At 39.7% G+C, this 14,195-nt stretch overlaps 1 protein-coding gene across 6 annotated transcripts in view; it reads right to left on the bottom strand.

Moving 5' to 3' along the window:
- AFTPH (aftiphilin) overlaps positions 1-13,976 on the bottom strand; it is a 72,704-nt gene extending 58,728 nt beyond the window's left edge. For all 6 annotated transcript variants that reach the window (XM_036262401.1, XM_036262397.1, XM_036262398.1 and 3 more), the window contains exon 1: positions 13,760-13,976. The gene's annotated coding sequence lies outside the window, so the exon portion shown is untranslated. The remainder of the gene's footprint in view (positions 1-13,759) is intronic.
- Between the last annotated feature and the right edge of the window lie 219 nt (positions 13,977-14,195).

Genomic DNA, 14,195 nt, shown 5'->3' with positions numbered 1-14,195 from the left:
ATGACTAATAAGTAAAGGTATCTAAAATACATTTTTAAGTGAAAAAGCGTTTCTGAGAGGCATTCTTTCTTAATTCTCCTATTATATCATTTCTTTCTCCTCCTTCAATGGATCTGATTCTTCTACCTGCCTCAAAAATGTCAGTGTTTCCCAGGCGTTGGCCTCCCTGTATGCTTATCCCCTGAGAGATCTCATTCAGCTTTTGTTTTTATATGCTCATAATGCCCAGACCTCTATCTGTGGGATGCCTAAACTCCAGATCTGCCTACCCAAATTCTTGAATGCCTTTACCTGAATGTCCTAAAGACATTCTACATACTCTAATCTCATATTCTACAATTCCAAAACTGAAGTTAACCGCTACTCAAAAAAAAACAAAACAAAACCAACAACGAACCAAACCATTTGTTTTTATACAATATTCTGAATTTTAAGTCCAGAAATCTGTTACACCTGACTGCTCCCCCATTCCTATCCCACTCCCCAAAATTAAATCAACTATAAATTAAATTCTTAACATTCTTTAACTATTATTTGGTTTAACATCCCACAATCAATACCTTATTTCAGGGCTTCATTATTTTTGGCCAGGATTACTGCAATCTATTTGAAACTCCTTGTTGGTTAAGATACTCTCTCTTTGCTCCAGCCAGATAAAACTACCTGGTTCCTCCACTGGCACCATGTTACCTCCAAATTGTCACATTTGCTAATTTTTTCTTATTTCCTATTCTTATCTGTCTTGAGAGCCCATTTACCAAGCCTTCAAAACTCTATTCAAACTTGAAGTTTTCTGTGAACTGAGAGCATCAATATTTATCAAGTCACTACGTGATGGGTATTGTGCAAGGTGTTTATTCATACATTGTCCAACTTAATCCCAACCATCCATTTTATAGATGAAGAAACAGGTTCAGTGAGGTCAAATAATCTGTTCAAGGTCCTACAAAGAGGAAGTATGGAAAGTAGGGCTTTAACATTAAGCCTGAGTTCTTGATGTCAGGTTGCCTGTCTGAATTTAGCCTTCTTCTTTATATCTACTCTTTTATTTTATTTAACAAAGTGAATCATGTTTCCATGTTTGTCTCCCCTAGTAGATCATGAATCAATGCTTCGCAATATTAGCTTTGTATTAAGTTTTTAAAATAGAATAGATGCATTTTAAGTATACACCCAAATATCTTCATTTTAAAAATTATTTCAAAGATAATTCTGATGGTTAGCAAAGGCTAAGAACCACTGTGTAAAGCTCCAGAGGATAAAAATATTATTGAACTTCTTAACTCTGGGAATGATATAATGTCTTTAAACTTTACTGCTAAACTCGCTGAGTAAGGTAAATCAATGAAATAGTACTTTTTCTTTTAAAAAGTTTCCCTTACAATTATTTGATTATATAAATATTTTTTAAAGTTCTGTTATACACATTTACCTGAGACTATCACTAAGAAATTTTAAATTCTTAAGATTTTTTTTTTTATCCCTCACCCGAGGACATTTTTCGGTATTTTGTTCGGATAGAGTGGGAGGAAGGGGGAGAGAGAGAGAGAGAGAGAGACAGAGAGAGAAACATCGACGTGAAAGCGACACATTGAGTGGTTGCCACCCACACGACCCAACCAAGGCTGGGGACAAACTGCAACCAAGGCACGTGCCCTTAGCGGGAACCGAACCCAGGTCTCTCCAGACTGCAGGCCGACACTCTAACCGCTTAGCGGGAACCGAACCCGGGTCTCTCCAGACTGCAGGCCGACACTCTAACCGCTGAGCCAAACCGGCTAGGGCTAAATTCTTAAGATTTTAAATACAAAAATATCACAATTTTAAATCTTCAATACTTTTCTTAAAAATTAAACTTGGAAAATTTCCTTAATGGATCCAATTTAAATCACTGCAATAATCCTTGAAACAAATATAATACAATTTTTGGAAAAAAATTAATCACAGTTTCACTTGCAGCTGAACATTAAGAAGTGAATGTGAATAAGACAAACTTTTCTCCACTTCCAGAAACCAAGGTCACTGGTAATCTGATTAAAATCTGCGCTTTTAATGTAGGTGCAATATTTGCCCTGTGCTTCAAGTAAACTTCTGAAACCTAATGAGACAGAAAGCTATCATCAGCAGGTTCATTATGATGTAGGGGAAATAGTCTAAAATATGTAAAGGAGTGTGAAGAAATGGTGACTTAACTACAAGTAAAAAACAGTGGATATTCAAACACTCTGGGCTTCAGGTAAGAGAAAATTTGAATTTGATACCTGAATCTCCTAGTACAAACATTTTTTTAAAAAAGGAACACAGATGCTATTATGAACATTCAGTGCAAAAAGAGTTGAATAATTTCTTGATGATTGGTTCAGTACCATTATTTTAAACTTATCTTTATTGTTGAATGTATTACAGATGTCCCCTCATTTTATGCCAATGACCCCCTCTTCCCCAATCCCGCCCTCCTCCTGCCTTCCCCACACTATTGTTTGTGTCCATTGGTTATGCATATATGTATAGAAGTTCTTTGGTTTATCTCTTCCTGCCCTCCCTCCCCCATTTTAACAACCAATTTGTACTTCTTAATTCTTTCATCTTTTTCACCCATCCCCTTTACCCCCTCCCATTTGGCAAGCAACAAAAAGTTCTCTGTATCTATGAGTCTGTGTCTGTTCTGCTTGCTCATTTTATTTGTAGATTCAGCTGTTGATACATATGTATTTATCACCATTTAATTGTTCATATGTATTTGTTCTTCTCCTTCAACATTTCATATACTGGTTTTGTGGTGACGAACTCCTTCCACTTTTTCTTGTCTGGGAAACTCTTTATATGTCTATTGCTTCTAATTGATAGCTTTGCAGGACAGAATAATCTTGGTTGTAGGTCGTTGTTTTTCACCACTTTGAATATCTCTTGCCACTCTTTTCTGGCCTGCAAAGTTTCTTTTGAGAAATCGGCTGATGGTCTTATGGGAGCTCCTTTGTAGGTAGGTAACTGCTTTTCTCTTGCTGCTTTTAAGATTTTTTTCTTTCTCTTTAACCTTTGGCATTTTGATGATGATGTGTCTTGCTGTGGACCTCTTCAGGTTCATCTTGTTTGGGACTCTCTCTGCTTCCTGGACTTGTATGTCTGTTTCCTTCACCAAGTTAGGGAAGTTTTCTGTCATAATTTTTTCAAATAGGTTTTCAATTTCTTGCTCTCTCTCTTCTCCTTCTGGCTCCCCCATGATGCGAATGTTGACACGCTTGAGTTGTCCCAGAGGATCCTTACACTGTCCTCATTTTTTTGGATTCTTTTTTGCCATTCTGATTGGGTGTTTTTTTGTTTCCTTATATTCCAAATTGATGGTTTGCTTCTTGGCTTCACCTACTCTACTACTGATTCCCTGTAAATTATTCTTTATTTCAGTTAGTGCATCCTTCATTTCTGACTGGTCCTTCTTTATGTTGTTGATGTTCTCACTAAGTTCCTTGGAGTTCTCCTTAAGTTCCTTGAAGGTCTCACTAAGTTCCTTGAGCATCCTTATAACCAGTGTTTTGAACCCTGCATCTGATTGCTTATCTCCATTTTGTTTTGTTCTTTTCCTGGAATTTTGTTCTGTTCTTTCACTTGGCATATGTTTCTTTGTCTCCTCATTTTGGCTGCTTCCCTGTGTTTGTTTCTATGTTTTAGGTAGAGTTGCTATGTCTTCTAGGCTTCATAAGGTGGCCTATTGTTGTCGTTGTCCTACAGGGTCCAGTGGCACAACCTCCCTGATCACCCAAGCTGGGCCCTTGAGGGGTACCCCTAGTGTGGACTGTACACCCTTCTGTTGTAATTGAGTCTTGATTGCTATTGGCACATCAATGGGAGGGATTTACTCAGGCTGATCAGCTGCAAGGACTGGCTGTGCCCACTGACCACTGGCCTCTGACTCCCTTGGAAGATCAGTGGTGTAGGGCCCCACCACACAGAGCAAGATTTACTTCAGCAGGGCTGTGGTACCCACTGAATCCACTCATTGAGTGTGTCACTTGTGGAGGCAGTTGGGTGGTGGTGCATCAATGTGGTCTGAAGCTGTCCACTGGGTGTGCTGGCTCTGGGGCAAGGACAGCCTTTGCCTATGTTCTACCTGGGGCCACCTGGCATAAGCTGCAAAGTGACCTGCAGACAGCTGCTTTTTGTGCTGGGTTTGGAGGTGCCCAGGAAAAGCCAAATTGTGAACCAAGGCTGGCTGTTTCTAGTGCCAGGCCTGGGGCCACTTAACGAGAGGTATGGGGCTCACTGAGACCAGATGCTGCTTGTTTGAGAGATTTTAGGAAAATCTGAAGCAGGATCCAAGATAGGCCAATCCTATGGTAAAGCCATTGGAAACAGCTTGGGTGGGCCCAAAAGTTGGGTGGGGCAGGGCCTCAGGGAATCACCAGGGTGGGGAAAACAGTGTGAGCCAGGTTGCTGGAATCCCAGATATGGTGGCCATCTGCTGCCCCAGGGGCTCACCAAAGGAACAAAGGCCACCCACAGCAAGTCTGCACAGGAGAAAGCTGCCCCTCCAGCTCTTACCCCAATGCCAAACAACTCAGTCCTTCCCTGTATGTCTCTGGTGCCTTTCAAGTTGCTTCCCCAACACTGGAAACCAGAAGAAACAAGTCCCAGTAAGTTTGCATGAGGTCCCTTTAAGAGGAACTGCCTGGGACTCTAGAAGCTTCAGCCTCCCTCAGCCTCAGTTCCCACTGGCTTCACAGCCAGAAGTGATGGGGACTTCTCTTCCTGGCACTAGAACCCTGAGCTGGGCACCTGGTGTGGAACAGGGACCCCTCAATCCTCAGGGAGGACCTTCAGAGCGAGGTGTCCCTCCTGATTTTTATCCGCCACACGTGGGTGTGGGACCAGCCCGTTGCATCTCTGCCCCTAATACCAAACTCAATGTGGCTGCTTCTTTAATTTCATAGTTGTAGGATTTCCATTCAGCTCGATGTCAGGCGGTTCTGAATGATGGTTGTTCTGTAGTTTAGTCGTAATTTGACGTGGTTGTGGGACACGGCGAGTACCACGTTTACCTACACCACCATCTTGACCAGAAGTCAGTGTATCACTTTTTATAAATAGCTACCAAAAACAAAAACCTTAAGAAAATAAGCCAGCCCTGGCCGGTTTGGCTCAGTGGTTAGAGCGTTGGCCTGCGGTCCAGAGATCCGGGTTCAGTTCCCACTAAGGGCACGTACCTCGGTTGCAGTTTGTCCCTGGCCCTGGTTAGGTCGTGTGGGTGGCAACCACTTGATGTGTCACTTTCACATCGATGTTTCTCTCTCTCTCTTCCTCTCTCTCCCTCCCACTCTATCTGAACAAAAAATGAAAAAATGTCCTCAAGTGAGGATAAAAAAAAAAAAGAAAATAAGCCAACACAAGAAACAAAATGGGAGATGATAACCCACAGCAAAACAGAAAATACTACAAAACACAAGCAATGACTAAGAATAAAACAACAAAACTATCTATTAGGGAGTGTGGGTGAGGCAGAAACATTCATTTTATCCATTCAGAAAAGTGCTGTCTCACTAAAACATATACAAATATTAATGATCCTACTCCTAGAAGTTTTGCTTTAAAAAGTATCATCCTAAGTAAAACAAGCCAAACAGAGAAAGACAAGTTTCATATGATCTCACTTATTTGTGGAATATAATGAACATAACAGTCTGAGGAATGAGGTGGTCCCAGAGACACGGAAGTGGGGTACAGACTGACAATCCCCTAAAGAGGGGGGTGGTGGGGGAGAGATAAACCACAGAACTTATATGCATGTATGCATGAACAGTGGACATGGACAAAAATCTGGGGAAAGGGCAGGGAGGGAGGGGGAGGGGGGAATCAGTGGGGAAAAAGGAGAAACATCTGTAACAAAAATTAATTAATAAAATAAAAAGTATTTAAAGTTAGCATTACAAGAATAAGAAGGTATGACTTAGGGATGGTCTCTATTATCAGAATTGTTCATTTTATTTAGCATAAAAACAATCTGTTAGCAATGTAGGAGTTTTACATTTGTTGTTAAACTTACTGTTAGATACTTTACCTTTTTTTTTTTCTGCTCATGTAAAATACCCTACTTCTATTTTCTAACTGGTGAGTACCATTTATAAAGTTGAAAGCTCTTGGTATTTGTATTCTAAACCATCACATCATAAGCCAATTGGGGTGCTCTGACCTTTTTCTTTCCAATTCTAATGTCTCCATTTTCCCTTATTGATTGCTAAGGCCTCCAATACCAAATCTAATGTGATTGTAGGAATCTAGTACTCCCAGTAATCAAGATACTGATTTTTGGTTTGAGGTATATGTTTTACAAATTTTCTCATAAGAATTAAACACACTCAAATTAGCAGTGTAAGTTCTTCCAGCGTTTATCCAGGCTCTCTTCTTACAACACTCACCCAAGCAATCTTATCCACCTAAGGCTTCAACTGCCACATTCTAGAATTCCTAGATTGATCCCTACAACCCAATCCTCAAACTTGAGCTTCAGTCCAGCCGAGCCAACTCTTTACTAATCCCCTCCACTTGAATTCCTTAAGATCTTGACCTGAGTTTAACAATAACAGAGCTCAAGCTCTTCTTGCTCAAACCTGGTCCTCTTCCAGGGCTAACTCAGAGAGTGGCCCTACCACCACCCAGTTACTAAGCCAGAAATTTAAGAGCTTTCCGAAACCTTCTACTGTCTTTAAAGAATGATTTTTATCTCATAAACCCCTCAATTCTGGAATACCTCCTCTCTGATATTTTTGAGGTCATTCTGGTCTAAGCAGCCATTTTCACCTAAACTAGTTTCACTGACTATTATTTAATCATGTCCAACCCATGTATCTTTTTAAAAATAAATCTAATCATGTCAAATGCTTGTGATATCTAAAAAAAAAAAAAAAAAAAGACACCTTTAAGTTTATTTAGCCACACTATTCTGCCCTTTCCCCATTATTTTCAATTCTTTAAACTAGGCCTTCTTTCAGTTTTTGAATGGCAGACAATAACACTCTTTTATACTTTAGGGTCTTTGCATCTACATTCAAATTGCCTAAAACATTCCCACATACCTTTCAATTCTTACATAAAGGATCAATTCCTAACAACTTCCCCCAAATCCTCTTACATATATTTCTTTCAGAGTGTAAGAACTGTAGTAACTTATAGTTTATAATCAAACATTTATAATTTGAAAATTGACTATGCAAATTGTGTATACTGTGAACAGCATACTGACAGGCTTAAAGATAGTGAGTTTTAAAAATCTACCTACTGCTTTCTAAAATAGTGAAGTTAATTTTCTATTTCCTCTTCATATAGGTATAAGTCAGTGTCATGCTCTAGAGCAGCACTGCCCACTTTAAATACAAGCCTCATATACAATTTTAAATTTCCCAGTAGCCAATTAAAAAAGAAACAGATGAACTTAATTATAAGTATCAAAAATATTATTTTAACATGTAATCGATGTAAAATAAATGATTACATATTTTACATTAGTTTTCAAAAACTGGTGTGTGTTTTATACTTACATCTTACTTTGGACTAGCTTTATTTCTAGTGCCACATGTTGCTAGTGGTTACTATACTGCACAACACAGTTCTAGAAAATCATATTCTATTTCTTGTACTTAAATAGCTTTCTAACAGAGTCAGAATTATTTTTACAAGGGCATAGTATTAAGCAATTTTAACCTCACATCAAACAAGGACATGTCTCATGTTAAAACTTTCAAACATTTCCAAATGATGCAAACATTCCACACTGTTAAAAACCTAAATCCAAAATAAAAATTCAGGTAAACAATTTAAAAACTGCATATTTACTGATCACCTGAGATTACAGGTAGATGACTACTCTTAACCACTGCTGATAGCAATGTCATTATACCCCTAGGAAAGCAATTGGCTTGCCCTTTGATTTAGTAACTCCACTTCTAAGTCTCAGTCCTATAGAAAAAGCAAGGACAAAGTCAAAGATTTGCATTCAAACTTGTTCACAGAGACAATTTTTACATCAGCAAAAACTGAAAAAATAAATAAGTAAAATAATCTGTAGGAAATCGCAGAGAAAACTTAAAACTCACCAGAAGCATTCTATACTGTCATTATCATGTTTTCAAGAATATTTAATAACATGAGAAAATGCTCATAATTTAATAGTAAAAGAAAAATCTGTGCAATTCCTAAATATATGTTGTGTGTATACATATATACGTGAATGACATGTACCCATAGGGAGGGAAAAAACCTAAAGGAAAATCAAAATGTTAACAGTTATCTCTTTGTAGTTTGATGATTAGTGATACATTTCTGCTATTATTCCTTTTAATATATATTTATCAAGTACCACTCTGTGCTAGGCATTAAAAAAGATGGGTCCTTGCCATCAAGGAGCATACTAGTTTACATTTTTCACATTTTCTATAATAAGTATATTATCCTTTAATAATCTTAGTATTATAGATATAAAATTACATAATATAAAATTACAGTAATATAGAGTGAATGCTAATTTTGGCAAATCTGCTATAAAGCAACATTTTTGGATCAGCTGGGGAAGAATTTGAATATGGCCTTGAATATAGGTTTAGATGAAAATTTCCTGTGATGACATGAGGAGTTTAGCTGACTAAAACAAAACAAAAAACTACAAAACAGTCTGTACAATAAGATTTCATTTTGGTAAAAAGTGCACATATATAAATATATGTGTGGAAAGATATGTACTAAACTATTGACAGTGGGGATCTCTGGGTAATGGATTTGTGATTTTTTTTTCTTTTCTATTTTCTACAATGTTCCTATATTCTTCTGTACTAAAAGGCTATTTTTAAACATTAAAAAGTAGGTACATCCACCATTTACTGAGCATCTATTACATACAAAATTGCTAGGTTTTATAAGAAGTGAGTAAAAGCAGTCACAACCTTTAAAAAACTAACAATACAAGAAAACAGTAAAAAGAATTAATGTAAGGCAGACTATAAACATCATATGTTTATAAATGAACTAAAATGTGGTTATACGGATTCTAAGAAAAATATCTCATTTGATTGGGAAGAGGAAAAATGCTGAAATAAGAAAAAAAAGTTTCATAAAGGAGAAAGAATTTGAAATGGGAAGGATTTTAATTGAGAGAAAAAAGGGCAGGCACTACAGATAAAGCATGTGGCAACTGTCAAGAAGCAAGAAGTCTCATGCTAGAGTTTGTTTAGAATGTAGGATATATGAAGGGAGTAAGGCAGTATACTGACAGCCTTGAATTTTCAGAAGGTAGTATCTTAGCAATGGGTAAATTATTAAAGGTTCCAATTCAAGAAACTGTCCTACCACTTCTCATCACCTGTTGCCACCACCACCTTGGTTCAAGCCACTACCATCTCTTAGCTGCATCATTGTAACCACCTCCTAATGGAATCTTCCTGCTTCCAACTCTTGCTAGACAGATCCTTTTAAAACATAGATTGTCATATCTCTACTCAAAAACCCTGCAATGGTTTCCCATCTCACAGAGTAAAAAGCCTAAGACATTGGATTGCCTACAAAGCCCCTACAACACTGCCCTCTCACCTTCTTTCTGATCACAGCTACTACTCTTCTGCTTGCAATTTCTTGAATATTCCAGGCATACTTCTACCCCTCTCCCCCTTATTCTCTTCATCTTTTTCAGGTCTTAAGTCTTCCCCGACCCAATTCTATATAAAACTGCAAATCCCACTAACCTCCCACCCCGACACAAAGTCAAAAAGTTTATAATCCTCTATCTCCCCAAACCGACTCTATTTTTCTCCATAATACTTAACACATCATCTGCCATCTCTATAGTTCATTTGTCTATCCACATATATAAACATGCATGTGCGCGCACACACATATATGAAATTGAAGCACTATAAGGGCTAATGTTTTTCCTTGATTGTTCATTTCAGTATCCCCAGGTGAAACAAGACCTAACATACAGCAAGTGTTCAGTGTATGAATGGCATGAAATGGTTTGCGGCACATTGTAAATATTTACATAAATCAAACCTATGTGAATTTATTTAACTTAGTACTTGATTTTCCTCTGGGAACTAGTCACCAAAACAGTGCTTGTAAATTAAGCTTTGAACATACAGACAACCTTTAATTTATTAGCAATTTATCTTTGCAAGGTTTACTTAAGTTATTCAGAATGGGGTGGTGGTAACTGAGGAATGATAAGACAGAGTCTTAAATCTCCTATTTTCCTTCTCTTTTCACTCCTCCCAAACTAATGAACAATGGCTCCCTACCTCTCTGCTACTGTATAGTTTCACATCTTTTCCCTTTCCGAGGGAATAGGTCTAATCCGGACCTATGAGCTCCTACCCTAGGGTAAGGCCAGAAATAGAAACTAGGAGTGTGATACAGGGCTGTTAAGATGGTTAGCAGCAATTAGAGAAGAGCCCAGGCAAGGGAAGGTGATGCAGAGGAACTTGGAGAGGGTAACATTTCTTAATTCAAATACTTTTTTTTTTTTTTTTTTTTTATCCTCACCCGAGGACATTTTTCCACTTTTTGTTCAGGTAGAGTGGGAGGGAGAGAGAGGAACAGAAAGAGAGAGAGAGAAACATCTATGTGAAAGGAACACATCGAGTGGCTGCCACCCACACAACCGACCAGGGCCGGGGACAAACTGCAACCGAGGTACATGCCCTTAGCGGGAACCGAACCCGGGTCTCTCAGGACCGCAGGCCGACGCTCTAACCGCTGAGCCAAACCGGCCAGGGCTAATTCAAATACTTTTAAGTTCTAGAGGCTCCCTGTATTTTATTTATTTGCAATTTTTATTCATTTATTTTTGTTACAGATGTTTCTCCTTTTGGCTCCCTGTATTGTAAAATGAAGTCAACACAAAATGACACTAACTCCGTTCCTGTCCTCTTTTAAAACATACTTTGCTGAAAGACAGAGTGATACTTTATATAGCTTTTTAAGTGAAAAACCTTACTTTTAATTTTATATTATTTCAAGCATACAACAAAGTTTGGAGAGGGGGCATGTAATGAATGATCAAGTATCTACCACCTAGTTGTGTTGAATTTTAATCTTTTACTAAATTTGCTTCAGATTTAAAGACAGTAAAGTTATGGTTGAAAACCCATGGGCCTGTCCTAGATCCTTTATCCCTCTATAGTTTTCCAGAGGTAACTTTTATTCTGATTTGCCATGTATCACTCTCATGCATGTTTTTATACTTTTGCTACATATTCCATGATTCCCAGAAAATATGCTGTACATTTCTGCATATATTAAAACCATATAAATGCTATCATATTGTATCCTGGCTGTCACTTAACAGCTGTTTGACTTTAAGCAGGTTACTGACATCTCTGTGTCTCAGTTTCCTCCCTAGAAAATGGGAATAATGCCATCTATTCGTTTATAGAGTTGTTGTGAGGATTAAATGAGTTAATATACTGTGTATAAATCACTTAGAAAAGTATCTCACTCATAGGAAGTAGTGTGTATCAGTGTAATTTATATATAAAGTTTCAAAAGGACCTGACAGTGCATATATCCACTGTGTGTGGGGGTGGGTGGGTGTACATAAATATATGTATCGAGAAAAGATTAATTACCCCAATGATATATTGTCCATAAAAATGCCAGATACCTTCAAAATTGCACGAAAACTAGAAATACTTATGAAGTTTAGGCTGGAACGGTTCATCCGCCTACTTAAAGAGGAACTGAAAGTGCTATGCATAGAGGAAACAAGTATTTTTTAACTTACAAATTGTAGGTAGCATTAAATTAGAATATGAACACTTGATTTAAATAATTTATAACTGTTTAACAGTACCTAAATACTTAATGGCCTCCTGTTATGAATTTTGGGGTGTAGGCTTGGGAGAAAAGGGGTAATCTATCAATGTGATGCTATTCAAAGACCAGACTGTTAAGGGAGGCACTTTAGATTTCATACAAAAAAAACATTTTTTGATACTCAAATTTCATTACTTCTCTGAATTAGTTTTTAACTGACTGTAAGCAGAACAAATTAATACTTAAAATATTTTATAATAGCATTCATCTAGATATATAACTGAAGTTTGCAAACTTTATCAATGCAATTATGGACACAGTATCTTTGTTTAGATATGGGATTATTTTTATAACAGTCTCTAGGTAAAAAAAAAAATCAGAAAACATCAAAACTGTAATGCTCTACATATATGAAATCTACTCAATTTCTTTCAAAAGCCTTTTTAAGATTTAAAAATATCTATGCTTTGAAGATAAATTAATATATCTAAGTGATACATAAACAGAAGAATCAGATCTAATGGGCATTTACCATGTAATGGGCTAGACGTTTTACACAGGATCTGTCACTTAATCCATGTGAAATACCTCATGGAAAAAATTTGGAAGACTACCAGATACTCTGTTTAAGCATATATATAGGGTGTGGCAAAAATAGGTTTACAGTTGTGAGTACTCAAAACAGAGTTTATTCCTGTATTGTTATCTATTAATTATTGCATTACTTTGCATATGAACTGCATACCTACTTTTGCCCCACCCTGTACTTCTTCAAAGAGTTAAAAATTGCTGCAAAAATGAACATTAAAGCTGGCAAAGGGTGTAAATGTAAGCCACAAATTTTATCAACACAATAGTGTTGAAACGTTTGTTTCACCTAAAGTTTAGCAAAAATCTGTTTCTAAAAGGTTAACTGAAAGCAACAGTTTAAATGTAACACCAAGGATTAAACTGTCTCCTCCTCCAACCCACCAACCGTCCCCCAAAACAAACTTGGGGTTGCGAGAATGTAGCCAGAGAAAAGGAAGATTAAAGTTCTAAAGTTCTACTTTTCTTCTCCTAAATCGAGAACTTTGAAACGGAACTACTGCTTTTGTCTCATTTATCCCCAGTAAAATATTTACATGTTAATCCTTCCCTGGCCCCAATAGAAGATTCAGTGGGAAACCAAGCCACAACTTGCATTAATCAAGTAGAGAAAAACCTAGCCATGCTCCGTACTTTCCTAATAGAGAAAGGGCCCTACCACCGTTCACCCTATACTATGTCCTCTGTCCAAGCAAGACATTAGCACCTGCCAAACTGGGCGCTTAAAAAATAAAGATCCAACTTTTTGAACGCAATCTGGAGTGGAGACTCAGATTATTTCCTGAGGAGTGCAAGAAGGGTGCAGAAAAAGTCCTCTTAGGAAGGGGTGAATGAGCTTTGGGGCCGTCTCCTCCGTCGGTAGGAGGATTCAAAACCCGCTTGCTTGGGAGACCCTGGGAAGCAGCACACTCCGGTCACGGCCAGCCTCTGGCCTGGGCGAAGCAGGCAGTGTTTACACCTGTCACGAGGGAGGAGGAGGAAGAGGACGGAGAAAGAGGGAGCCCCAGCAAAGCCCCAAACTTCTCAACAGCTCCCGGGAGGGAGCGGTCGGCGCGGAGCTGTGGGCAGGTGGAAGCGAAGGGGCAGGGGGAGCCGGTGGCGGCTGGGGAGGTGAGAACGGCTCATACTTCCCCGGCCGGTGCCTGGGGTGGCAAAGAGGAAGCCGTGCGCTTCGGGTGCCGCCGCCGGCTCCCCCGCACCCGCCGCGGAAGAGGGCAGAGCTCAAGCCCGGAGTCCGCAGGCCCGCAGAGCCGGCACCTCCCCGCAGCCCCAGGCTCCGCAGCAGACAGGTGCTCCCTGCCCCGGCGAGGGTCTGCTGGGTGGACTGGGTCCCCTCACCTTCTTCCCCCAAGCGTGGCTGGGGGAGAGGAGCAGTGGCGCTTACCTGGCTCGTCCGGAGCGGCCGCGATGGGCATGGCTCAGGGGGCCGGGGAGAAATTGGCTCCCCGGGGAAGGACCGGCTATTCCGACGCGGAGCTGGTGAGAGCGGAAGGCAAGCTACTCACAACCCTGTCAGTGAAGCAGCGCCATGGACGCCCACCCGGAGTTTCAGCGCTGCCGCGGAACCCCCATCCCATTACCCTCCGCCCTCTTCCGCCGCCGCCGTCGCCGCCGCCGCCTCCACCTCCTCCTCCGCGGAGACCCCCCGCCCACTCCACACACTTTCCCATCATGCAGCGGGGGAACTGCTGCCTCCTAACGTCACTTCCGGGAGCAGGTGGCTAGGTCGGGGCCGGGCGCTTGTGGGTACTGGGGTGTGGGGGGCGGACACTCTAAGGGAGTTAGTGTCACAGAACGCTACCCTGCGCAGGCGCCGTCGC

Source organism: Molossus molossus, unplaced genomic scaffold, assembly GCF_014108415.1.
Source record: "Molossus molossus isolate mMolMol1 unplaced genomic scaffold, mMolMol1.p scaffold_m16_p_15, whole genome shotgun sequence".
NCBI lineage: Eukaryota > Metazoa > Chordata > Mammalia > Chiroptera > Molossidae > Molossus > Molossus molossus.
Note: the sequence above shows the minus strand (reverse complement) of the source record. Positions and strands in the feature narration are given on the sequence as shown.